Consider the following 27,575-nt stretch of genomic DNA (forward strand, 5'->3'; position numbering starts at 1 on the left):
TTCCTAATTTTAGTGCAAATGAAACCACGAGTACTTAAGGTCTTTGTGAAAAAAGTAGTCTTCTCTGCCTAAATTTTCAGATCCAAGAGTTATGGGAAGTATTTCATGTATTACAAGAACAACTTATTTGTCAGTCAAAAAACCCCATGTGGCTGAATTGTAACTTGTTAATTGCTGTGGTATTGGTTATGGCACTGTATGCAGGAATACAGCTACTGTTTTTTTCTTTAATGTCCCAGTAGCGAAATTTAGGTGTTCATGATATGGTACAACCAAAACTGGGCCAAAGCTCTGCAAAAAGTGGGACTAATACAAATTTTCTCTAAAATCTTTTTTTTTTCAGTAACACTGTCCAGAAATGACATTGTCACATCCTAGATACATCAAACAGCAAAATGAAAAACAGTTTACCTAAAACCTGTGGGAAAACAATAAAACAAACTTATCAAAATCAAGCTCTTCTAAAATGTAACTGAAAAGCAAGGGTTTCTCTTCTGTCTGAAAAATGAAAAGTTTCTATCAAATTTGCATTTTAAAAAAACCCCAGTGAAATAGTAACAGGGTTCGAATATCTCTCCCTAAGAAATGAAAATACAGGTACAGATCCCGGGGCTTCCACATGGAAATACACTGCATCTTGAAAAACATTTTCCTTTGTTGTTCTTTTGTTGTCATCTTCTGAAGACTCTCTGCTATTTCTGTTTCAGAGGAAAAAGTAGCTCTTATAGGTCTTCAGCAAACATAAGACTTCTGTCAAGGACTAAGGGAGAGGAAGGGAAAAAAGACTACAGACCTAGATATAGATCTGATCTGGCTACAAAAACTATGACATCATTTAGATACTTGGTACCTGATAAGTGTTTGATGAGGGAAGGCATGCTAAGCAATTAGCTCTAATCATGAGAATTAAAGTTAGACATTTTCATAAATGAATGAATTACAGTCTAAAGAGAATTGGCAAGATCTTCAGCTGCGGCACATCAGATACGATACCAGACTGTATCTAATTCTCTTGCAAAACTCCAGTTTTCTGAAAGCAGTAAGACGCATGTTTAAGTTATTTTCAAAAACTGGGATGATACTTAGCCAAAATTAAAGTGGACTCAACAAATTATGCTGTATTTAGCACATTCAAAAACCTACATATAGTAATGAGTGGTTTCCTCTTCACTAATATTAATGTAGTGCACTCACTGTATACATAAAAGTGTATTTATTTTATATTTATATATAGTCTTATAGAAATACTAGAGATACTATTTTTATGTGTATGTATAAATGTATATTACAAAGCCTTTTTTTTTTTTTTTTTCCAGCCTGTGGGAAGGGCTCATATTGGAGATATTTATACAGGACTGCCTCTGAGAGGGACCCCAAGGTGGATCAGGGGAAGAGTGACATGAATCCCCCCTTGAGGAAGAAGAAGCATCAGAAAAAATATGTGATGAACCGACCACATCCCCCTTTTCCTGTCCCCCAGTGCCACTGGTGGAAGGAGGTAGAGGAAATTGGGAGTGGAGTTTTGCCCAAGCAGGAGTGAGGGATGGGAGTTTTAAGTCCTGTTTTGTTTTGTTTTTAATTGTTATTACTCTACTCTGATAAAATTGGCAAAAAATTAAACAAATTTCCCTGCATTCCCTGCATTACTGCCTACAACAGTAATCAGTGAGTGATCATACCTCTCCCTATCTCAGCCCAGGAGCCTTTCATTGTATTTTCTCTCCTCTGTTCCACTGTGGAGGGAAGGGATTTGTTGGGCACTTGATATCCAGTTAGAGTCAAACCACCACAACTGCTTTTGATAATTTGGCATAGTAGCAACATAGTTCACCACAACAAGGCATGTAGAAGGTGTCATTTTTATTTATTTTTTTCTTTTTTGGAATGGTGAGATAAAGGTTTTTGTGTCACACAACTTCTGAACTTTGCTGGGAAAGGGAAGAGTCCTTTTTATCATTTTTGCAGTTCATTTTAGTTTTCAAGTCTTGAAAATGTCTAATATAAATGCTGATAGCAAGAGCTAATAGCACATATGTTCAAGTATCTAAAAGGTCCTTGCATATTGTTAGGGTTTGTTCTTGGGGTTTTTCTGCCCTTTCTATATATCAGGGCCAATGAGGCCCTTTTAATAAATGTCATTACCTAATACATGATACCCTTACTCTGGGTCTCTAGTTTCTGAAGGACTGGGAACCATGATATTCCACTTACAACTTTTACCTCTGGAAGGCTTAAAAGATCCTGTGGAAAGGATGTAAGCAGGGAAGAGAAGAGCAGTGGAGGGTTGTTTCCTATTGTCTTTGCTCATGAGACTCAGAGCTTTTTAGCTAGAAAAAAAGGAAATAAGGTTTCTTTTAAAGTACTAAAAGGCTTTTCATGTGTAAAAACAATTGGTATGTGCTTAGTCGTTTCTGCAGTATGAAATTACTAACAGTTCAGTTTAATATTGGGAATCTGGATTTGAATCCCATATCATTCAGATGATTTACATTTTACTTTACCTTCATTCTAATCAAAGTCCTCTGTCTGAAAATTTTGGAAGTGACTAATTCTTACCAGATGCTGAAAATATTTTTCTGTAAACACCTGTGTGTTTTGCCAGTGTGTGTCTGTGTGCACAAAATATAAACTAATTCCTGTAAAGGTGAAATCAGTAACCTCACCTTTAGTGTCTCCCCTCCCTCTGGCTCATATGCAGCTAGGCATAGATGGGACCTTTGAAGGCCTTCATTCCCTTGGTAAATTTATCAAAATTATTCACCTTACCTCATTATTTAGGTATTTTTACCTGAATATTTTAAATGTGGTAATATTAATTTTTATTATAATATATTATAAAAAATATTTTTAATATTTACCATATTATTTAGGACCTGCGTCCATCCCTTTAAAGTATCTATTATCTCTATGATCTGATGTTCTCTGGGAGGGAGCTGCACAAAATCCTGCGCACAGCATTATCACAGAGGTGTTGTTGATTCTCTATTGGTTGGCAGGGTTGGAGGGGAAGGTGGGAAAAGGATAAACAGGAAGAGCCTTTCAAACACCTGTTGTCTCTTTACATATTTACTCAGTGTTGGTTATCCACAAGGAGCTTGGAAAGGCCTTCAAAGACTGATATTCCTACAGGAACAGAAGTTAAGAGTAGATTTTTGATGGCACAGCAATTAAAATGTCACTTCTTGCTGCACTTAACCCTGGGTTGTCCACAGGGATGCTGATGAAATTCATTCTAAGTGCTGAATGTTGATGTTATTAAACAGTTTTATTACAGCCAAAGCTACTACACACTGCCTTCACAAATTAACAGCATCAGCCTGTCTTCTGTAGAGATTGAGGCCAAGAGACTTGGAGACCAAGGATCTCGGGGCAAGCTGCAGCCCAGTACTTTGTGAGCCTTTTGCCTTCCCCATCCCTGTCGCTGCCTCTGCACTGGCACAAAGCCCAGGCTAATGCCCTCGGTGGACCTTTCAGTCTGGTCTTGCTCTCTGCTCTGCTGGTAAGACACACTTCATTAGCTGAGAACCAACACACTTTCTACAAGCTTGATTTCCTGAACACTGCTGGCCTTTAAACTTTCAATCTGTTCACTCAATATTAACTCTAATAACTACTTGGGTTTCAAAACAATTTGTCTTAGTTAAAGCTTGTCTTCTGAAAGAGCATCCCTTTTTGACATAGAGTCAAGAGATGGAGAATCCAGGTCATCTTTTTCTACCTTTTACTATAGTATTTTTTTTTTCTCTTTTCATTTAATTTTATTTTATTTCAATTTGGTTTTAAATTCCAGCTCTTGGCTTCGGTTTTACCTTTTCCGCCTAGATTAGACAGCTTTGTCCAACCCATTATCCTCATGATTTAAAACATTTGTAAATATAATCAAATTACGTTGCAATCTTCTTTCTGGTAAGCTAAAGAAACTGGGATCTTTATGTTTCTCAGTGTAAGGCACTTTCTCCAAACCTAAACTAAACTGGCTGGCTTCTTTACAGAAGTCCACATATGTCAACAGATTCTAAGAAATAAGGATGCAAGAGTGATTTGGAGCATTTTTATATAGGGGTCACAAAATAATATACAAAGGTAGAATTATTTTCTGGGTCCTACCCTCTAAGCCCCTGTTTCCTAAAAGGCCAACAATTTCGAACTCATTTCTACAGTTTTATATAATTACACTTAAAATGATTGCATTTCGTTTATTTAAAATGTTGTTTCAAGATGATAAAAACTCCATGAGCTCCCATCATATTCCTCAATACATTCAACCCAAATGGGGGAAGTGTTTAGGACAAGATCTTTCATTCTGAGTATTTTTAAAATAAAAAAATATCTTTGTTTCTTATTGAAAAACTGACCTGGGTTTTAAAATATGGGACGCAAAGATTTTGAAAATTTTCTCCTGTGATTAATTATTTTTTCTTTTAATGATGTTCATAATTTTTTTGGCAAACACTAGCACCAAACAAAAATAATCTGCAGCTGTTCTAGCTTAAATTAAGTAGGTGACATGGTTATAGACTGCACACAGAGACCATTAGCAATTTTAATGCTTTGTGAAAGGCCCTAACTAAAAAAATGAAGCTAAATTCTTGTTGAAGCACTTGTAAATGAAAAATATAATGTAAATAAATATAATATTCAGGCAAATATTACAAATTTATGCAAGGACTGAACAGCAAAATACACTCAAAGCATCTTTGAATAAAGCGTAGCAAAAATATTCCAGAAACAATCCAACTTTTAGATTTGTTGTTATCTATTTCTCTCTCTTGTGGAGACAAGAGGCTAAAAAATGAGCAGGTCAAATCCCTACTTGCATTCACTTTAGTAGAAGGAGAGTAGACCATGTATTCACACTTTTAGGGGTAGGGAATGCAATAGCAGCATTGTCATTGCAGGCACTGGAGGAATTAAGATCTTGCATAACGAAGGTTGTATTTCTTTGCTTTGGCAAGATGGGAGCAATCATTAAGCAGGTGATTAACAGATCAAATAAGCACTTTGAATTTTATTACAGATCTTTATCTGCCATTCTATCATACTTTTAGTAGAATACTGTAGGCATAATGGAGGAAGAAAAAGACACTTTCAAAGTCTTAACTTCCCTTCCTACCTCTCTCTTTGACACCTTATTTCAGCTTGCAGAAATTTTTTTCCCTTTTCACTACAAGTGATGTTGGATTATGGTTAGCTTTCAGGACTAGGATGGGCTTGCATAGAAGTAAAATGTTTGTTATATTAAAAAGCATTTAGTTAGTTCTGCAAATGTCTTTTTTCCAACTGCAAATCCTTACACATGTGAACAGGCTGCTTTCTTTATTAATGTCAGCCAAACTGAGCCCAACCTGTAAAAGATGGTTTTGCCCCCGTGTGAATACATGTTAAGATAACTCCTTTATGATACAGTTTTTATGTGCCAATAGACACATTGGGACATGCAGCTGTGGGACAGCCTGCAGCACAAATCACTGGATGCAGGTGATGCTCTGCTCTCTAGCTCTGAGGAAGGAGTGGACTCAGCAGAGCTGAGGAGTCAAGCAACTCTCCCAGATAATGAGGAACTGTTGACAGATGTGCACTAGGTACTGGTTCAAGGCTAAGGGGAATTTCTGCTTTGAATTTCAACCCCTTTGCCCATGGATGTAATGTTCTTTTGATTTGCTTGACTGTGTCCTTGAATTCAGCGGCAAAACCTGTAGACTCAGAATCTACAGCTTTCCACTATTTAATTAAAACACAAAACTGTTCTGTTTATTGAAACAAATATAGGGGGATATATTTTCTGTCTCTTCTATAATCAGTAAAAAAATTTAGAGCATTGATTAAAACCTCCTGAAGACATGTAGCCTCTGACCTCACAAGGCAAGCATTCTGGAAAGATCCCCTCAAATGCTAGAACAAATGCAAGACTATAGGACATTAAAAGATTAGGCCAACAGTATAGATAAAGGTTATTCTTTAGAGAATAAACATTTAAAGGTCATTTTTTAAGCTTAACAAGGAAATTCAACACTATGTTAACTGATTAACAGTAATATAATGATGAATTCAGTAAGATGTGTAGTAATATGCTATTTAAAATGAAAATTATCTGAGTCTATTATAAGCTAATTTATTATATTCATAAGGAAATTGCTGTAAAAATTAATGTTGTGTCGTGCTCTAATATTATCATCAAGGAATATTAGATTTATTGAACAAAGACAATGAAAGAAGGGGGGAGAAAATAAAATAATGAAGCCACCTAGGTTTGAAATTCATCACTTTTTAGTGTTCTGTGCATTAATAAATCAGGGGTAGAGTTGATTACTGCACTGCTGCATGAGCTAAAGTCACAACAAAAATGAAGGCTGAATTTAGAAACTCTGCAAACTCCTGAAACCTCAGAGAGTCATGTGCCCAAAAAGGCAGATTAGCAGAGATACCTGCATCTTCCTGGACTTCACCCTTCATGAACCAAGAGGCACGTGGTATTTGCCCAGAAGGAGGATCTCAACAAAGGCATCAGCCTGTGCTGCTGGAGACCAGCCTTGACCACAGAAGTGCAGTACTCCAAGTTCTTATAATCAAACACAGTTGGGTGCAGCCACTCCTCCATGCAGGCACCACTGTCTAATACACACACAGTTATCCACAATCATCTTGCAGAAAAACTGTGAACGTTAGAGGCAGAAGGATCCAGCACACTCCTTTTGACTTATGGAGGCATCTTTGGATTTTCTGGGCCTGAGACACTAAATATCAGAAAGAAAAACCTGTGGTAGATCAAAGACCAGAGAAATCCAGCTCTACAGATAGACTTCAAAGGTAATTAGTTTTTCTTTTTTTCCCTCAACTAATAAAAGCACAAAAAGGAACTCAGCAAAGCATCCCCATGCCATTTCTATATTAAGGGATAATAATTTGTTCCCTTCCTCACCCCAGCAGAATTTTCTATTGCTAAGTCTGACATCTGGAGTGCTGTATATAGCCAGAAGAGAACTCAGAGGTAAGACAATGCTTTCATCTCAAATCAAGGTATGTGGATGTTTTTAGGCCTAATTATAAACACTTTTATCTCGTGCTCCAATCAATTAACAGTTGTTATTTGGTAGCTGTAAATGCCATGAAGCAGTGCAGTTGTCAGCTACACTCAGCTGCACTTAGTACATCAAGGGCTGATTTCCCTCAAATGATTCTTTTTGCACAGAGATTCCTTTTCTGGATGTGCCATGTTATTTCTGTCCTGAAGGAGAAATTCAGATCCTTTGCTTGATAAAGCAGTGCAGCTTTCCTGAAGTTAATGGAGCTATGCAGAGCCACAGCAGCTGGATATGTGGCCAGCAGGAAAATTGTTGTTTCAGAGCTCAGCAGAAGAGGAAGACAAACTGGAGAAGAACATTCAGGAAAGGAGTGCTTGAAAAGAATAGTTTTAATAATTTGGTTTTGTAATTTGCTCTGTAATACCAATCATTACCCTATTTAAAAAACATAGGTGTCTCTCAAGTAAATCTCTTCTTTTTCTCCTGTAACCTTATCACTGTCTGATCAAATTTGTCTTAAGTTCCTCTATGAACAGAAGCTGCACTCTTTGAAACTCACTTCTTAATGCAAATCAGCTTGCTTGTTTTCAGCTTCATAATCTTTTCCATGGCAACAGCCTATCCGGATGTCACAGATAGAAAATGATGACTTTTGATGAGTAATAAGCAGCAGGGGCAAATGAATCCTTCAGGAAGGAGAGTGAAAAAAAAATATCCTCTTTAGATTAGATCCAACACAAAGAACTATATTCGCCAAGCATATAATTTAAACCCAGTGATGATATTTGCAAAGTTTATTTGGTCTTAAACTTCCTTTAAGTACTCTCTGTGCATGATGCAGCATAACTTACTGGTCTGCTGGGCTCCCATCAGCACAGCAGCAGAAAGAGTCCTAGAATTTGTCCCAAAAGAACATGAAAGTCTGGCAAAACATCCTTGATGAATGAAACCAATAAAACAAAAGAGAAACATTTTCAGTGGGGGAATTGGGTGGAGTTTAATGTCCGTGCACCATGCTGAAGATTTTTACATGGCAGTGCCTATGTATAGCAAGCTTTTGTCTCTTCTGTCAGAACTGTCTGCCACCTACTGCTTATTCAGAGGGTGTTTTCATAGTTAATAGCAGCATAACTAACAACCAAAGGATATTTCTGGCTGCAGGGACTTTGCATCGCTGGGAGAATATTTGAGTGACTTAGAGATTTGTTTTGCTCTTGGTTAGGGCTTATATATTTTTAAAATACTTAATACAGAAATATAGGGAAACTAGAATCTTCAGACCTCCCTGAGGCAATAAGCATTAGTGATTAGGCTGTGCTCCCTCTAGCCAGAGACACTTCAGTGATTTTTAAAATTAATATGTTTCCACTGTTAAAATCTGAGTGTTATTTGCCTTAGGGACGTGCAGAATGTTGCGTACTCCCAGAGAGGGAAAGATCTATGTGTTTTTAGCAGGATCCATGCTGGTTTTAGGTCTTCGAAGAACTTTGCAGACTTGACTGTGGCATTAGTCACAGCAGCCTGTAAGAGGCACTAAATAAGCATGCAGCTTCAGAGGGAAGCAGGGAAAAGGTAGAACTTAAATTCAGCCTTCCCCTCGTGAGCTCCCTGATTATTTCTCTGTAGCAAGGAGCAATGTGCATATTTTAAAGAGGTGCTCTAGTTCAGTGAAACCTCCTACAGACTACAGTTGAGCAGACCCTTCTGATGGAAGAAGTATAATTCTTCTTTCTTTCCCTTACTAATTCAGCTTTATGTGTTGCCTTTTCCACATCTCTATTAACCTCTTTTATTTTCTCAGCCTAAAGCAGCCATGTTGGTCACAGTCACAATTAGTGGTTTTTTGCCTTCAGAAGTCATTATTACCTCTCTTGGGGAGTCGAATGTTAATTCTTCTGTATTTGTTTGGGCAGTGAGTGGTGTGCAGTATTTTACTTCAAGTATCATTTCAAAGCCTTATCTCTTTAATAGCTGCCAATAGAGAGGGTCCACAGGTGACCAAGGGCTGATGGAGGGGGACAAGATGAAATTCTATGTTTGAATTTCAGTAAGCAGTTTTTGGCATCTCTGGGCAGAGGCTGTCTGTGCCTTTCAAAGCAGAATTCAGCCTGACTTTGCTCTGGCATCTCTGCTGGAGTAAGCACGCCATGCTGGCCTGCCTGCCGTTTTGACATACTTCACTGTTCTCAGTTTTTATAGCAGTTTTACCTCATGGAGGCTGGGAGAGGGACATTATCCATTTATAAGCTGCTGATTTAAGCAGAGTCAGTGGAATGTAGTGATACTGGATGGTAAAACTAATGCAGTTATGAGCAAAGCTTCTGGAGAGTGAGGTGCTTAGGTTGCAAAATATTGTAAAAACCACATGAAATGATGTGTTTTAGTCATAATGGCATTGAATAAGGAAGGCTTCAGTAGACAGATATCAAAAATCAGACATTAGTGTATGCATTGCTGGAAAAATAAGTAAAGCAAAAATAGTAACACTCTTATAGTCTGGGGGGGGTTATGTTATGTCACAGGGGGGGTGGTAGCTGGGGATGGTCATAGCTGGGTCTAAGGTTAGTAACAGAATGGAAAATTACCGGGGCTAGGGGATTGCATACCACGGGAAGTGAGGGGGGAAGGGTCCCCTTTCCTTACATCCCGAGATCTTCTGAGTGCCTGTCCCTACTTACCACACACTCTCTCCCTGACTTGCACTTTACACTAAGATGTTCCCTAGAATTATCCTTCCAAAGAGCTGCACCATCAAAAGAAGCTGCTGGTTTCATGCAGCTTCTGTGACCCTTTGTCTTAGTCCTGTGGGACATTTGTGAGACATTGCAGCACTGCTTGTGCACTAACTGAGCTGCCTCCCTCTCAGCTGTGGGGTAAAAGAGTCTGAGGTACTCAAACCACTTTTAGACAGTCAGTCGTGGCTTTTGCCTATTTTTCAGTAGTTAACCTTTCCAGGGTTATCAGTGGGCCCTGGTAACCTGCCATGAGTACTGGGGTAGGGAGACAGATGTGGAAGGTCTTTAGCAAGCACAGGAGAAACAGTTTGTCCATGGTCTCCATAGAAGTGTGTGTTTTAGGTAACTGAGAAGATTTAATAGATTTAATAGAACCTCAAATCTGAGACTTATTTTTCCTCTCCTCCTTTCTGTGTTCTCCAGTCTTTTCATCTGCAGTTTATGTATGCCAAGGTTGTGCCATTTTCTCCTAGGTGAAGATTTGACTATGAATTAGATCATGGAAACACTCACGGCACAAGCACTGCTAAGAATCTGTGACAGGTTCTGAGTTTCCTAAAGAACATTTTCTGTGTCCAGGAATGCATGTCCATGTTCAGGTGAGCAGGCATATGCAGACCCCTCTGGGGGTGCCAATTCAAATTCACCTAAATGCAGCATCATTTGTGGAAGTGAGCAGGTAGAATCCAGAATAACTGCTCAGAAAATAACCTGGGTTTAAAATGGACATAAAAATAAACATAAATGAAGGTGCCCTGTTTACTACACTTTATTCTTTTTTAGCCATTTTAAGACTTTCAATGATGTATCAGTAAGTACTAGTAAATTCCACATGACATATGAGTGAGAGTGAAGTTTCCTTCATTGGATTCTGTAGGATTCTTCTAGTCAGTTACCAAAATAATTGACCTTACTATGTGAAAAAAATGGCAAGTTCTGTTTTAGTACACGGTTTTAGAAACCAATTCCAAAATATTCACTCCAAATGTCAGTTTTAAGAGAGGGAGATGATACTCAATGCAAGATACAGTTTGCATGTATAATTGCCTCAGGCTTATTGGTTCCAATGCATTTTTATCAATTCCAAAGATCAGGATTTGGCTTCAGATTGAAACATTCAATTAATCTACCCAAATAATAGAATTTAGGCTCGAGGGAAAACTTGAAAAATTTTAGAGACTGAATTTTTACCCTGTTATGCCATTGGTAGTTTATAGGTAAATATTTGCTTTTATTCCTAGCTGCAGAATAATGTAAACCATCAGTTCATGTAATTTAAAGACTAGGTTTATACTGTCCTTTTTAATCTCTATTTAAATGTAAATTAAAATCTTCCTTTAAATCAGTCCAGAAGTGGCCTGTATCCTCAGTGTTTCCAGCACTAAGACAGAGTTAGTAATATTTTCTTAGACTTTGAAAAAGATGCAGTAAGTTTCACATTTCACTAATTTGTACACAGCAAGATGAATCATACATAAGTGCTAGGAATACTGTTAATATGCAGTGTATTATTCTTTGTGTATTCAGATAAAAATTACTTGAAATCAGGTAAACAATTGTCTTTAATTTTATTTTTTTCCAACTATTTGGAAAGTTGAAATACATGTTTAATGAAAAATTGACAATTTAGGAATATCCAAAAGTACAAATAGATGAAAGGGTTTATACATCTATCTGTTTTATAAAGCTGCATACTTCAATTATTTTTAACTTCTTAACTGTATAATATTCTGTTTAAGGCACATTGACTCTTGGAATGAATACATTTTCTTTAAATAGATGCTCAGTAAATGTTAATGAAAACAGCAAAACTCGAAATGAGGCAGATACAGGCAAGAGTTAATGCACTGAACTGTATTTTTGGATAAATTTTGTTTAAAGAATGCGTGGTTTGATTCCTTTCTGTTTATTCTAACATTCAAACCAAGTGGAACTCCAGGGAATTATTAGAGAGACAAATTAAAACAACAGATGGACTTGTAGTTACGTGCATAAGGACATCCTTTCCAAAAGCCTCCTGACAATTTCAGATATTCCAAGTTATTCTATTTAATTTCAAATGAAGAATGTTTCTTTTTCTTCAGAGCTGTCAATCTCAGCAAGCCCATAAGAAGATGATTTAAAAACATCATGAAATATATTTTTCCACTTGTCTTTTTTGAAGTACATTGACAATCAGCTTACAAAGTAGGTAGAAAAATGCATTCCATTTTTTAACGGATGCAAAACATGAGCACTCAGATCTTTCAAACCCAGCAGACTGCAATGCTTGCACAGAAATTATTTCTTTGCAGTTAGGTATATTGACACAGTCTTTGAAGAAAAAAATATCAAAATTTCCAGTGGTTTGTCTACTCTTAGAACTAGCAAAAGTTTTCTGGATAGTGGACATTAATCAGATCAAACCTACCTGAATGTCTGTAACCAGGCAGCTGGTACAGTATTGGATTTGCCTGATTGTAATGTTGAAAGATAATGAAATAATTTGTGAATTGCAGGGCAACAGAACTGTTATTGCTATGCCCTTTGATTGTTTGGCCTTCTGCCACTTTCTCTCAGCTGTCACGATTAATCAAGGGAGAAGAATGGAGAGGGAAAGAGAATCTTTACCAGCTCGTCCTCGGTAACATGACTTAAAGGGATGTACATGCGAGTTTTGAAGCTTTGAGACAGGGCTGCTTAAATACCACACAGCTTGTACAAAATAGACAAATTAAACCCACAAGTGCCACAGAATAGCTGTCTGTAGCAGGGGAGTACGCTTGGCCACCTCTGTGATGGGCACAGTACAAGGACTTAGACAAACAGAGAAGCAGTGCTAACGAGTCCCTGACACTGACAAAGGGCACGTCAGAGCAAGCACAGACTTTTCATATGAATCCTCTGTATGGGGACTAGTCAGTGCCTGGCAAACATATAGTGCAAGAATCATTGTCCCTGCTAAATGTCCCTCTTTGTTAACAAGCTGGGCCACGACTGGACCAAATCTGGCTTACACTGCACTGTCACACACCATGAATGCTTTCAAATTTGTCTGGGTGTCTTCTTACACCTCTGCCCACAGGTACATACTTGTATTACACACCGAAGATTTCCTTAATTAGTCCTTTAAACAGGGTTGAACTTCACATGAACTATACCCATTTCTTCAGGTAGGTCTTCCACTTAGGTATGGATAAATATGATTTTTGTGTTCATGAGCAAATACAGCAAATGTAACGGGCTGGCTTTCCCATGTTTTAGTAAACTCCTGAGACAGAAGTTTGTAGCTTCATAAACGGTACTGCAGCAGTGGGATTTCAGATATACTGGGTCTTTATGACCAATAAATGAGCTCCCCTTCTTTGAGCCTCCCTAGAACCTCTCTGAGAAGTTTGTTCACGTTCATTAATACCAGTGCTTTTCTGAGAGTTTTCTACAAAGGCAGCAAATCCCAGAACTGCAGAACCACTGAGGGTGTGGGAATGTGGCAAGGAAACAATTTTATTATCTTTTGTTTCATCTTATTTTGCACTGATACCTTGCAATAATACATGAAGCATGAGTTTGAAAAAGGTGTTTTATTAATCAAAATTTTCTTTTTAGAACTTTTGTGAGTCTACATTGTTTTATAACAACCTCTTTAAAATGCTGGATTTGGTTACTGAAATTGTTATCTGTTAGTTCCCAAGTTTAACTCTTTTGTCTTTCAAAACAAGTAAGTTTTTGAGAAATACAATGAAAAAAAATAAAATTTAAAAATTAGTGTGAACAAAGCTGTATTTTATAACTAATAGATGCTCCCTCAATTCATATTTTAAATGCTTTTTCATGAAGTATTTGTACTCGATAACAGGAAAACATGCCAATGTCCTTTAAGAAGTCAATCTTAAGACTTCAAAAATCAGCTGACCTATCCAAAAGTTGGTTCCATATACACACACACTTAGTATTTAGAGCTACTTATAATCTAATGGGCTAGAGGTGTTTCATTTTTGTTGTAGATTTTTACAGCCTTATGGTAGCATAACCAATTGAGCTTGCAGACCTAATGCACCGACCCATTCAAAAAATGATTATCTGGGATTTATAGCCATCACAATTAAAAAATAAATGCAATTATTGCTGTCTTTACTTATTCCTTCTCAACACTGAAGTAAAGTAACAGATCAACTTACATGTACCCAGTTAACCTTTAGAGCTTAGGAAAACTTCTGTAAGTAAAAGTGTTTTACTTCGCACTTTTTATCACAGCAAACATATACAACATTTTGAGTTCTCTTATATTCCAGTGAATCAAGTAAAATCAACCTTCTAAATTTCAATATTGCATAATGATTTTTAATGCTTTGATTATACTTGCACAGCTCACCCTGGACTAATACCAGTATTGTTATCAATTTTATTTGGATTATGAGTACATGGACAGAGGAAGACTTGGGTTGTCTCAGGTCTCATTCAGATTTTATGTCTCTACAAAATGATGTTATTCTTCTATCATTTCATGAAGTTTTTCCTGAGTTAAAACCAAAGCCTGAAATGAATTCACTTCAAGTCATGGTCTTTGTACAATTGATAGGCTCCTACAGACTTCAGTAGGTTTTTGCATTGGTCCTTTTCTATCAATATCCTTTCAGAATTTGTCTTTGAATTAAATCTGGTTTGAAGTTGATTGCATATCCATTCCAGCAATGCTGAAAAAACCAACTATATCTCACTCTCTCATTAAGCTTCTGGAAGTTTTCTGTTAATGGGATCATGATTAGATACCTTGAAAGTGAAGAAATTTTTGCAAGCTTTGATTAAGTGTTTTTGGGTCACATAGACAGTTTTTCAAGATTTTTTTTAAAGTGTGCCAAATAGCATATATTTCTTGTCTAGTCTCTCCTATTTGAGAAAAGAACTTAAGCTTTTTGTTCCTGAGAAATTTTCTGTCATACTGAATTAAACTTCACTTGACAAATAGTTGATCATCTCCAGTTCCAGGTCTCGTCTGACAGAAATAGGTGATCAGATCTGTAGATCAGAGAAGGAGAGTCCTATCCCACACTTCTACCAAAATAATCAGTAGATTAGTGGGATGGACTGTGTAAAGGTAACAAGCAAAATTAACAAATTTGGAAAACACCTATTGCTTCAGAATAAATACACACAGAGGACTGCACTAGAGAATGAGGAATGTTGAGCTCTCCTTTTCAAGGATGGCAGAAGAGGAAGCAGTGATTACAAAGGCATTCTAGAAAACCTTTTTCTCTGTACTGAGGGGAACCAAGGAGAGAGATGAAAGTCTAGTCTGAAATTAATATTTTCAGCTCTGATCACAAGAGCTGAAAAGCTGCCTGTAAACTTTGTTTTGATAGTTGGGTAGAACTACCTCAACAACAAAGAGTAGCATTTGAACAGAGAGTCACAGGCATATCATTACTAGTAAAGAAGAAATTCTTGAAGGAAAGGAAGCAAGCAGGACTCAACTATTCATCTGCCAGATTCTGAGACCAGAATTCTTGAAATTAGAGAATTTAAGATGTGAAGCACCACAAAGAAATATTAGTGAGAGAATCAAAGCTGGATCTCATTTTGGACTTTGGAAGGAATATAAACTTTAGTAGTTTTAGCAACAGAGCATAACTTACCACTTGAGGAAGTAAAGGAGACAAAGGTTCTAGACCTCTAAGCTAGGTTTTGTTTTGCAGTGTTATATCATAATAGACAGCAGGATGCAGGCTCAAAGTTTCATTTTTTATAAAGCAAGGACAATGCATAGCACTCCCACTGTAGTGAGTGATCAAAGTACATTTAACACAGTACATGTTCTCCAATTCTGCCTCCTCAATATAGCATTTCAACAATTTTCTAAGGTGTAAAGATGTGCAGAATGAATTGCTGATTTATTTTTAAGACTTTGAAGCAGAGTCAACAAAGTGCAAAAGTAACTGGATTCAAGCACAATCACTGATGGCTTAAAAAGATTGGTTTTGTAGTCCACATAGAATGCAACAGCTGTTTCTAAAAAGGATGAGAGGGAGACGTTTCTTAATAGCATGAGAACATTTGGACTCAGTGGATATTTATTTCTATGAAAAATAAAAGTCTGTCAACAAATACACAACAACAGACTAGTCCGTATGTTGCCTTTTTTCCCAATGCGTCTTTTGGGTATAATTTCTCTTGTAAAATATGATGAGTTTTTCACTACCAAATGATTCTGCCCTCAAGATAATAGCTGGAGGTTTTTCCTCCTTTTTCTCTCTGCAGGGTCCAAACCACCCCAGAGCCTTACATATCAAGAGAGCATCATCTTCATGGGGCCTGAGCATGAACTAAGTCTCATTATTTTACCAAGATATACCCAATACAGCTAAAAAGTATACAATAACTTAGGAAACCATTATAAGAAGTTTATGGTAGTCATAGACTTGGATGTTTGTAGGTCAGCATAAGACTTCTGCTGTCAAGAGTTCCCAAGCCCCTAAATGATGCTGTAAAGAAAGATTCACTCGCTGTACTTGAACAGAGAGTGAGTGAGAAAGTGAGAGTACTTTAGCCTATTTCTTTGCTAGCTTGGTTTCTTATCTGTTTTCTAAAAGCTGCTGGAAAGCAACAGAGATTTAGCTGCCAGGTCTAAACTGCAGGGGAGGAATTGGCAGTAGTAAAAGCAAAAAGATTCAGCAAATAAAAGATAATATAGATCGTCTCCTGTTGTGCCTGTTTTCAAATTACTGTGTTTAAATGAACTTCTTGTTCTGCAAGCTGTCTTTAGTCTCTCGCTTGCTGGCCTCCAATGACCTTTCTCTGATTTTCTTTTTCCTTTACAGTCTCATGACATTCAAACTTTTATCTGCCTCTCTGGTACTTTAAACATGGGCACATTCAGTGTATACTTTTAATCCTATGGGAAGTCTGATCTCAATTTCTAGCTGTTTAGGGAATGAAATGCAGTGTAAGATACTGCCTTGTGTGATGGCTGTATCAGTTTCTAACTTGTGAATATAAATATTTGTACACTGAGATTCTCACTCTGCCTCTTCTTCCTCTGTTTGTGTAACTATTCATGACAATAAAAATCAAAATCTCTTGTTTTAGAGGATGAGACCAATGTTAAACTCACATCTTTCATCTTATTCAGTACTTGTATAGGGATCATGTAAAATGTCTAATCAGATTTAACAGGACAAATATTTATTCTTCATCCTTTTTTTGTCACTAAATCAGTCCTAGCATAAAGAGACCATGTCTAAATGTTGATGGTCATCCTTGTGAGATTTTTCCTAGGTGCCTTTATTTACAAACATGAAAGAGTAAAAAAAAAAGTATGGTAGAGAACTGCTAAATAACTTTGGGGTTTCTTTGTTTTGAGATATTTGAGTGTTGTTTTGCACTACTTCATGAGTTTCAGGATAGGCTCTGAAGCTTTTTCTGAAGCCTGTGGAAGCTGTTGAAGATTTGTCAGAGAGGTATGTTTAAGACTCACATTCATCTTAAACATACTGGGCTAAAACAGTGGATGGGAAAGACAGATATCCTTTGTGTTCTTACCATTGCCTTTCCCTGCTCAAAAAGCTTTGTTGATTGGAATATCATTGCCCCAAGAAAGAAAGTTGTAATCAAGACCTTTCAGCTGCTTGCCTTTCCATGGCTGGGGCAGGTACAGTGGGACAGGAGAGCCTCAGAACAGAAACTGTGCCAACAGTCAGAAGAGAAGGCTACAACAGGAGCATGGCGATGGTGAACCTCCACTGCATTGCCTACAGGTAACAGCACAGGGGGCTGCCAGCATGAGGGCTGTGGAGGAAGGGTAGTTGGTGCTGAGGGTGTGAGCTGGGCGACCTAAATTATCCCAGGCTGATTATTCCTTTGGCATGTGGGATTAAATGGAGGTCAGAAGTCTAGAGCAAGTAATTATCGAAAGGTTGCCTCATGTAAAGCAAAGGACCATGGGTCAAAAGGTTTGCATGTTAACTTCTTTGTCACCATGACATCAGTGAGGATTGTTAGAGAGTCCCTACTGCTGAAGTCCCTTTAATCAGCCTAGATTCCTAGATTTGTAGCAGCATCTCAGGAACCTGTGTTTGATGTAATTACAGTTATAATGATACCAGATTCATGACAACGTAAGCACAGATAGTACCTTGACTGAGAAACTTTAACACCTACAGCAAAATAATAGACTGAATTTGGTTTTTTCAAGTCTGATATCTCAACAAGAATCAGTGTTTATTCTCTTTCTCATTTCTGGTTGAACTGCTTGTGCCAGGAATTTGAACTGCACCAATGTATGCATGTGTAGCAATGAGTACAGAGTCAACACTCAACACAAGCGTTTGGAAGATGGATTGTTCAGCTTCACTTCCACTTTTTTACTAGAGTGAGATGGACCTAATTAAACTGGCCTTTTCATCTGACTACGAAGAACTGTGAGAACCACGGTTTGTGAAGCAACTTGAGGGTAACAGGTGAAAGGCACCTTATGAATATTAAATGCAATTCTTTTATTAGAAATGTATACTTCTACTAGCAGAGAGCTTTTTGCAAAGTTGAAAGAGAAAGTAAAACTAAGTATGAAAACTTAGGAATGTGTTCCTTCTCATTTTTAATACAAGCAGTCTCGTATGTTTGAGTAGTTTTGAAATCTACTCTAGTTTTCATCTTTATTTCTGACACGGTTCTTTCCTTCAGGGACATATATATTATTCCTTTCACCTCCTCTTTCTTAGTGCTTGTGGGTCTCATAATGCTTTTCATTCATTTCTCTTCCTGTCCCAATGTGAAGTGTGCAGGGAGGTGAAGAAAAGCGTGCTTCTTACAAACTGATAGTTAAATAAAACCACTCTTAAAAACTAGAAGCAATGCAAATCCTGAAATGTTCCAGGAAAGAAATGTAAAGGAAGAAATCTCAGTCTTCTGAGTTTATTATTGCTGGTTTGTGGCATCATTGTTATTCAGAAGACAGAAAAGGAAAAGATAATATCTAAAAATTGCATGGGCAATAGTATTCAGGTGAAATTATTGCTAAGACTTTGTTTTCTTTTGATACATAAGTTTCCCATCAGCTATTTATCTTCTTTGTTCTCATGTTTTTATTCTCTCATGTAATCATGAAATTCTTTTAAGTAATAAGGAACCACTGCAATTCCTTCTATTCCTTACACAGTTCTTTCTAAATGTTTTTTTGTCAATAGCAAAAGTGGCTGGTTCTACTTCATCAGACAGTCACCAAAAAAGCTGAAAAATCATAGATTCACGGAATCATATAGGAAAACCCTCTAAGATTGTCGGGTCCAGCATTAACCCAGCACTGCTGTGTCCATCACTAAGCCACATTCCATCCCTGTGGTGTCTCCCAAACAAATCTTCACATCTTTCAATCACCTCCAGAGTTGGTGAAATTTTTCCAACATGGAGAAATGCTTCATAGTGTGAGGGATTGTTGGGAAGGATGAAGTAGAAAGACCTTACAAATATAGTGGTTTAGATTCTGGGAGTCTGAGTTCAACAAGCGAGATAGAAATGAAAGCATGCTTTGAGATTTAGGGTGTGGGGTGCAGGGCCATCAGCTTGTGAACAACGACCTGCTAAGCTGAGGGCCAGCCCCCTTGATTAAACAATATGCTCCTGCTAAGCTGAGGGCCAGATCGTTTGATTAAACAATCCCCTTCTGCTTGCCTTGGGTAGTAGGACATTTCTATTGGCTGTATATGTTGTCATCTTGTATTAGATTGGTTGGTCCAACTCATACTCTTCAACTTAGAAAAGATATTTAATGTACGGGATTCGGGGCTCTGCTCTCTCTCGGCTCGGTTCGCTGTTCCTGCTCTCCTGGCCTGCTTTAGCTGTGCCCAGCAGCTGCAAGCAAGGCCTTCACAATAAACCACGTGTTACCCCTGCTCGTTGCTTATAGAGATACTTTGTCGCCGATTCTACCCTGACGGAGATACTCCTTCAAGGGATGATGTTGACCAGCTTTTAGGAGATATTGTCCTCTGCTGGAGTTAGGAGCTTTTGAAAGTCCCTATCAGCAACCAGCTAATTGGAAGACAACTGTGCCTACAGACACCCTGTCGTGGTTTGAAGGGAAGTGAGTTTTTTTTAGAAGTAGTGGTCAAACCAATCAGTCCTTAGGTCTGAGTATTGGCACCTTTGTTGGCCACTAAGAGGTTGGACACGCCTCTGAGGACACGAGGGGTTAAAAGCCGGATTTCCCAGCAGGACTCCCTCTTTCCCTGCTCTGCTTTCGGAGAGGGAGCGTCTTCTCCTCTCCCCTGCCCAGGCCTGGCTAGGCTGGGTGGGGGAGGGGAGCAAGGTGGGCCTGGCTGAGCAAGGTGGGCCTCGGGGTGGGGAACAGAGGGAGCTGGAGTGGAGCTGGTCCAGCTTCCATCTAGAATGGAGGGGTGGAGGGAGAACTTTGGAGGTGTCTTCCGTGTCCCCCTCCCTGTTCCATCCCGTTCCCCCCCCCCCGGTCCCGTCTCTCTCCTCCCCCCACAGAGAGAAGGTGCCGAGCTGGAGCTGCTTGTGAGAGCTGCAGTGCCTGTGATCGCCTGTGCCTGACCTTGGTGGTGGGAGATAAAAGCTTTTAACTCTTTCTAAGGCAGAAGAGAGTTATCCCTGGATGCTGAATTCTCATAGTTGGTGGTTTTAGAAGAGAGAGGACAGCCTGGGACCGAGAGGGTAATGTGAGATGGAAAGAAGCCCCTTCGATTGCCGGAATGAAGAGGAGTGGCTTATGAGGCTGGACTTTTCTTGCATAATGATAGCCATAGACGGACCCTGGACCCTCCTGACTATAAATTAGACTGTGTTTGGGTGGATGTTTTTGGCTCAAACCCAGAGATGTTCTGGCCTGCTTCTTGGAGCCCCTGGCCCCAGGGGTAAATGGGGGGGGACCTGAGTCCCAAAATGAGAAGATGGCTGGTTTTTGGTACTTGGCCAAAACATCCTTAAAAAGAGCCCTGTTGCAGTTCAGGTCCATGGACGGCAGTGAGAGTGCTGGACATGGAAAGGAGGGGGTCACCCTGGCAGACTCTTCGAGGCAGTGCCATGGGTGACGTGGGAACACGGGATGGTGGACCTGTGTTTCCTGTGGGGGGGGGTGGTCTGTGGTGCGAGAGAGACTCCTCTCGTCCTGGATGGAATGTGGATTGTCTGAATTTTAAAGGATGATGATTTGGATTAGGAACCCAGGGTTGTTGAGGGATTAAGCAAGTAGATGAAGGTAATGTGCTGGAGTCAACTGAGTGAGCATGTATGGAATGGAAATTGGGGGGAGGAGAAGCAGTGTTTTTGGGAGGTTTTCTCTTCTGCTTTTGGGTGGCTGGGTTTTTCTTTCCTTTTCTATTGTCCATTGTTATGTAGTATAATAAATTGTCTGTCTGTTTCAAGTATTAGGCCTGCTCTGCTCTGTTCTTGACCACATCTCACAGTAGTTCATTAGGTAAAATATACCCTCATGGGTGCATTGGCATTTTGTCTAATGTCAACCCATGACACACCCCAAGTAAGAACAAACACTATGGAAGAGGGACACAAAGGTGCACTACCTACCCCTTATTTGATATGATGTAGCAGAAACTATTTTTAAAATCTCATTAAGGGTCCATAGTAGTTATTTCATGCAAATATAAAACTTAAGGTCTTGTGGAAAACATGGTTTCAAAGACTCAAATACCTAAGGACCAAATAAATATTGTCCAACAAAGCAAGCAACACAGAACTCATGGGGTTTTTCTTGATTATTTTGGGGTTGTTACCTGAGGAAATGTGAACTTCACAGGTAAAGTTGCATCCCCAGCCATTAATGGTTGCAGATTTTTATCTGCCTTCTGTGGAGGAAAATTCAGTCTTTTCTCCATGACTGTTATGTTAGCTCATTTACAAGCAACTGATTTCCCTCCCTGCACCTTGCCCCCTCTCTCTCTCCCCATGCCCTGTGCCTTGCCATTGTTCTCCCCACTGATGGGATAAGGATCAGGGCAGGTTTTGGTAGGTCACCTTATTATGTACATTTTGTGTCTTTGTTAAGGAAATCCTTGCTTACCAAGTTCATCCTGACTCTTTAGCCTCAGGGGTGTGTGTGCTGTTTAATCCAGGTATATGCAGAATCCCAGATGCAATTTGAAGTCTTCCAACTCAGCTGGTGCAGCTGAGAAAATATGAAAGTATACAACAGAATCTGTGGCAGTTTTGAATTGAGCAAAAAGCTGTGGGATGTTTTCTATATTTATGTCTCTTTGAAATGTTTCTTTGCTAATTTATACCACCCACTGGACAGCTTGTCTCTCTGCCATCTTTCCTGTTGCAAACAGGAGCTATGTAAGATTGGATGGTAGAACCTAACAATTCAGTGTTTTCAAGTGTTCCAAATTCTCTGAAGGAAATTATATACATTGGAGCTTTTTTTCTGTGCTTTACCACATGCACAACACTGAGGTGTGACTGGAAGGTGAAGTTTTTCATACTTCTTGACTATTTCTTACTTTTATTAAAAGGACTGGCCCAAAAGGACCCAACACTCTTTACATGCTTATGAATGGCTCTGACAAGAGCTAGTCAGAGACACCAAGGTTCACATGAATAAAATCTACAGGCTGTAATTATTCCTTTGCCCATCCTCAATACAACCACAGAGGAGACTTCTTCTAGACTCAGTCCAGTCAATTGCCAAGACATCTGCCTCCAGTGCACCAAGACACTTACATACATACTTATCTTGAAACAGTCACCTTTAACTGTGTCTTCAAAGAAAGACTGTGCATATATAAGACCTTTGTTGATTCAGTACCTAAAAAAATACAGTGTCTTTCAAGAAGTCCTCTGTGCCCCTGTTTCATCATCTGTCCTTTATCCTTTCCTCCTAGAGTGTCAATGCTTGAGGCAGCAATCATTTCTCATCCTCTCTGAGTGTGTGTATAACATAGGGTGATGGAGATTTTTATCTGCACTGAAGCCTTTATTTGTCTTCAATAGCTGTGACTACAGTTCTGTGAGGAGAAAAGAGAGGGCCATTGCATTTCTTTTGAATAGTCTTCATTATTATTCTTGACTCTTTCTCTTGCTTTCCTTTACTCTTTTTAAGTGTTTGATTTTCATCAGGCTTTCATATTTCAGGCTGCAACTCAGAAATCCCCATGTGATATGTTACTATACGTATTTTTGTTTTGTTGTTTTCTCTGTTGTTGGAGTTTTTTAAATGTATTTCACTTTCTGTAAGGAAATGTTGCCAAGTGGAGGAAGGGCTTTTTCTCCAAGCCACTGAACTTTATTTCTAGGATCATGAGAAATAACAAAGACAGGAAAGCAAGCATAAATGGACCACCTTGTGCCAAGCAAGGTAATAATTTGATAAATCTGTTTGGGTTTTCTCTAGCTATTGAGGTAATAATATTAAAGTGAAGGGGGAGAACTGTGTATTCACAATAAAGGAGGAGCTTGATTCATCTTCAAGTGCTTGTACTAGGTTGGTTTTTACACTACAGCACAGTGTTTTACTTTTGGATTTAAAGCATCCAATTTTCCTCTCACTGCCCTCTATGCCTCTATACTGTGTGAGATATACCTTGTTATTTTTCTACATTTTTGTAGCGTTTATTCTTTTTTAGGCATATATTCTGTATTTTGGGCCCTTTATACATTTTCTGTTTCATCTCATTTGTCCTTGGAACACCCTATTTTCCTACACATTTTCCTAAGTCAACCTGCAAACCTCAGGACACTAACATTCAGCTGAGGTTGTGAACAAGCAATGAAGTCAAATTTATACAGTGGTTTTCATCTTGGTTTTGTTGATACTGGCACTTGAATGAGATATTTTGGCCTTTCTTCTCTTATATTAGTTCTTACTTTCTTGTTGAGACTACAACTGTTTGGACAGGGTTGGTTTTTTTTTTATCAGAGAATATATATGTAGTACATGTGTACTACATGTGAGACTACAGCTGTTTGCTTTGTTTTGATAGATTATATTATCGCATAATTTCATTTTACCTGTTTGTACTCATCTTTTCTCTCCTTCTAATCTCCAGTGACCATCCATGTCTTCCTGACATTTGGTCTCACGTTTAATGATGCTTCTTCTATCCTCTCTTCCGTCAACATGAATCATCTTCCCTCTCCTCATCTCCATCACCTTCAGAAGAGCCCTTCTGTGTTTGTATTGATTATAGTCAGACTGAGTTTACATAAGACAATTGTTATCTAGCCAATGTTCAGCAGTTCTGTTAGTCTGAATTATCTCATTTTTCCTTATCAGTCATATATAAATAGTTATTCTTTAGAGAAATTTAAGGAGCAAACATGTATCTTTGATTTTTTAGGAACACTCAATTATTTAGGAGGTTATTGTAAATCAAGGAACTAAAACTCGTGTTCTCTTGCCAAAAGTAATCACTGATTGTCCCTTCTTTTCTGCTCTTTCTCTTCTGCCTGCATAGAGCAGGTCAGTCTGTCTCCTTGATAGCAGTCCCTGGTAGTTTATTTCCTGTGTATACCCTAGCTCCTTGCAGACACATTTACAATGTATTTACCAAAATGCAGTCTTTCTCCTCCCTTAAGGCAAGGAAAAAAATCATAACTTTCTGTAGTCAGAAAGAAATCTCAGAGGCTGGTGATCAACCAGACAATCCATGCTGGAGAAGTGATATCCCTTGGTGCTAAGCTAGGGGTGTGTTCTCTGTCCAGGAGTGCACTGTGGTTGGGATGGGTGTAGTAGTCCTACTGTGTAAAAGTGTATTCATTTCATTATGCAGTTAATTCTCTGCTATAAATGGGAATCTTTTTTTTTGTGAAGGCATTAGCTAGGACAGGTGAGCATCTCTCACTCTTAAAGGCCATTAGATATGAACCATTAAAAGGTGGCTGTGCTCTCTCTATGATAAAGCATAATGGGATAACGAGGCTACCTCACAATGAATAATACCTTGCTCTCCACTATATTAAAATGAATGGTTTCATATTTGATACACATATCAAATACCCACAGAGAGCTTGATGGATAATTGGCAAATCATGTCACCATTCAAGAGAAGGTCATCTCTTAAACTCTTGTGTCTCAGCTATTTTAACTCCAGCTCTGCTGTCATTTAAATACTTTGATATTCTCAGTGCTGGCAGCTGAATTTGTCTCATTTAATAGTCTTTTCCCTTACAGTGCATCAATGAGATGCAATCCCATATGTGACTTCTCATAAAGTGACTTCTCCATGATTGGAGTTCAATTGAAGTAAAGAGAGACTTTAACAAAAGTAATGCTTCTTTTATTTAGAACAGTGATATCAGCTCAGCATTAAAATGTTTGGAGTATTTGAGGGGCTGGTTTGTGTTTTAAAAGACTGTAGCATTCATGCCAAGAGCATGCCAAACCATCATATGCTCCCTTTTGTCTTTAGCACTAAATTCATCTTGATTGTTTATCTCTTACATAAAAATAGATGCAGACAAAGATTTCTCTCATATTAATTGGAGAAATTGTCATAAGCCTTTGCCGCTATTGAGGACTAATTTCACAGATATTAGAGAACAAATACTGTTTATACTCTAGATATGTAAATGCCAGATTTTTTTTTAATAACTTTTTTTTTAATCAACACTGAAGACAGTGATAGAGAAAATAGTATTTTGAAAGTCCCAAGTGAGTGAGACTTGATTGCAAGCATTAGTCCTACAGCACAATAATTAAAACAGGGACTGTAACTAACAGAGAAAAGATTTTTTTTTTAGTTTAGTTTTTCTAAGAAAAAAGAAAAGGGAGTATATAGTTGTAGCCTTGATTCTGGAGTGGTTTAGAGCTTGACACTTGATTGAAGAATAAAAATATCCAAAACATTGCTCCTAAGTCAGGAGGTAAGACTGAGTGCACAGAAAAGTGAACTACCACAGCTCTAGTATGGCAGGGAGCCTCCCTTGGCCTGCAGCCCCCCTCCTGTTTTAAAATTGGAGGACAAGATATGTGACTACTGGGAAAAAATAGTAACACATAAAATGATACACTTTTATTCTTATTTTTTAAAATCCCTCCCTACCTTTTCTGTTGAACAGTTCTATTGCTGGCATTAAAAACTGAAATTTAGAAAGAAGTAAGTCTTGTTCCAGAGAAAAAATGTTTTCATTTATTAGGATTTCAAGGTCTTGAGAGTTCAGAGCCTACTGTCCTTGCACTGATGGAGGCCCAGCTCTCTATAATGCAACAAGTCTTTAGTTTCCCTGCAGTAGCCTTTAGTGTACACTTTGAGGAAAACCAGCCACGGTTATGTAATTAGCTGTGTTGTTCTGCACCCTGTGTGATAGAAGAAGATAGGGAAACCAAATTAAGTCAAACTTTGTTATCACTTTGTGTACAGTGCTACTTGTACAGACTGGTGGCTTCTTAGGGCAAGGAATTGTTCCCAAAAAAACCTATGAAGAGCTACCCAATAGATTTAAAGTCATCCAATTCTGAAAGTCTCATTTACCTCTCCATTAAGATTACAGTCATTAAGGGATGTAAATACTTTACTCAAGAGCAAAACAGGAAACCTTTCTTTTTCCTTTATCTGCCAGATAACTGAAGTAACCAGGATCACTTAAAAATAATTTAGGAAAAGGGAGATTCATTTGAAAACATCTCCTGGATTCTGCACTTCCTCCCAAGGGCATGAGGAAGAAGTAGAGTACTAGAACTCCTTCATGGTGTTTCTGTAAGCTCCAGTGTGAAGGATTATCTGGTTTTAATACACATTGTGTGGAAAAAAAATTGTGCTAGCCATCAGGCAGTCACATGCCATTATTTTTTTTTTGCTGAAAATGAGTACAAACTAAGGCACAAGGAAATGGATTTTCTTGCCTGGCATGTTGTCATATGTTTGTAGCAGAACTTTCTGAGAAAAAGTATTCTGCTTTACAGTTTTGGTAATAAAAATCTATCTATTTTCACAAAGCTTCATTGTATGCTCTGACAAGGGCACTTAAATCCCTGATTCTATTATCAGTAAAATAAAATGTGAAATCTCATTATCTACCATAATGGAGTGGCACATGAAAATTACTTATAGTCTGGTTCCTTTTAAAATACACAGGTTTTACAGTAAATTTTCTACAAGCTGAAATAATAGAAGATTGGTGGGATAACTGGCACACCCTGTGTATCTTGAGAGCAGCACACTGCTGGAAAGAATGCAGCCTTGCTGGCGCTGGCTTGCATCTGATTTGTTATGCCATGCTGGGCTGGAGACAGCTCTGCACTGAGACCCCTCCCATGGCCCGGACCCAGGGCACAGCTGACTTGCAAGAGGATTAACCTCCCTCTGCATCACAGATGTTGCAGCTGCATTAAGGGGAGGGATCAAAAGAAGGAAAAGGAAAATCCTCTCTGTTAAAAAGGTGTGAGACATTGCTCCATGGCCCTGACCTCTTGTAGGAAGAGTATGCAAATATAGGAACTCTGGGTAAGGAGATAAGAGATCTCCTTTGAGGCAAGACCTGCCAGAGCAGTCCAATAGTGACTACTACTATGATTAGCTCTGAGCATCAAATTCCTTACCTCTGGTTTTCAATCACATGCAACTTCTCTGAAATTTGGGCTTTCTTGACTGCAACTTCATTCTTCAACTCTGCCTGAAAATAAATACTTTGCTTCGAGTATCTGAGAAGAAAACAGTCATTTCTTCACAAGGAGAAATCTGGAAAGGAAAATATATTCTGTAGTAACAAGCAAGTATTTTAAATAAGAGAAATTACTGTATTTTGAATTACCTTTACTGAAGGGAATGGTGAGGAGATTGATTTTAATTTGGCCAGTGTCAGCAGTTAAAATTTTATTTTTGAGAAGGCACAATAGATTCATCTTGCCTCTCCTATTCTCTTGCCAAGTGCA

At 38.4% G+C, this 27,575-nt stretch overlaps 2 long non-coding RNA genes across 3 annotated transcripts in view; both read left to right on the forward strand.

Annotated features, from left to right (window-relative positions):
• The first annotated feature begins 6,498 nt into the window (after nucleotides 1-6,498).
• LOC134552182 (uncharacterized) overlaps nucleotides 6,499-27,575 on the forward strand; it is a 33,668-nt gene continuing 12,591 nt past the window's right edge. Inside the window, exons 1-2 of one of the 2 annotated variants that reach the window (XR_010080803.1) lie at nucleotides 6,499-6,807; nucleotides 6,925-6,988. This is a non-coding gene — a long non-coding RNA (uncharacterized LOC134552182). The remainder of the gene's footprint in view (nucleotides 6,808-6,924; nucleotides 6,989-27,575) is intronic. The other variant, XR_010080804.1, reaches the window with a different exon arrangement.
• On the forward strand, nucleotides 19,654-21,114 carry LOC134562599 (uncharacterized). The gene is made up of 2 exons (XR_010083212.1): nucleotides 19,654-20,055; nucleotides 20,322-21,114. It is a non-coding gene; the product is annotated as an uncharacterized LOC134562599 (long non-coding RNA).

This window comes from Prinia subflava, chromosome 1 (assembly GCF_021018805.1).
Source record: "Prinia subflava isolate CZ2003 ecotype Zambia chromosome 1, Cam_Psub_1.2, whole genome shotgun sequence".
In the NCBI taxonomy this organism is placed as follows: domain Eukaryota; kingdom Metazoa; phylum Chordata; class Aves; order Passeriformes; family Cisticolidae; genus Prinia; species Prinia subflava.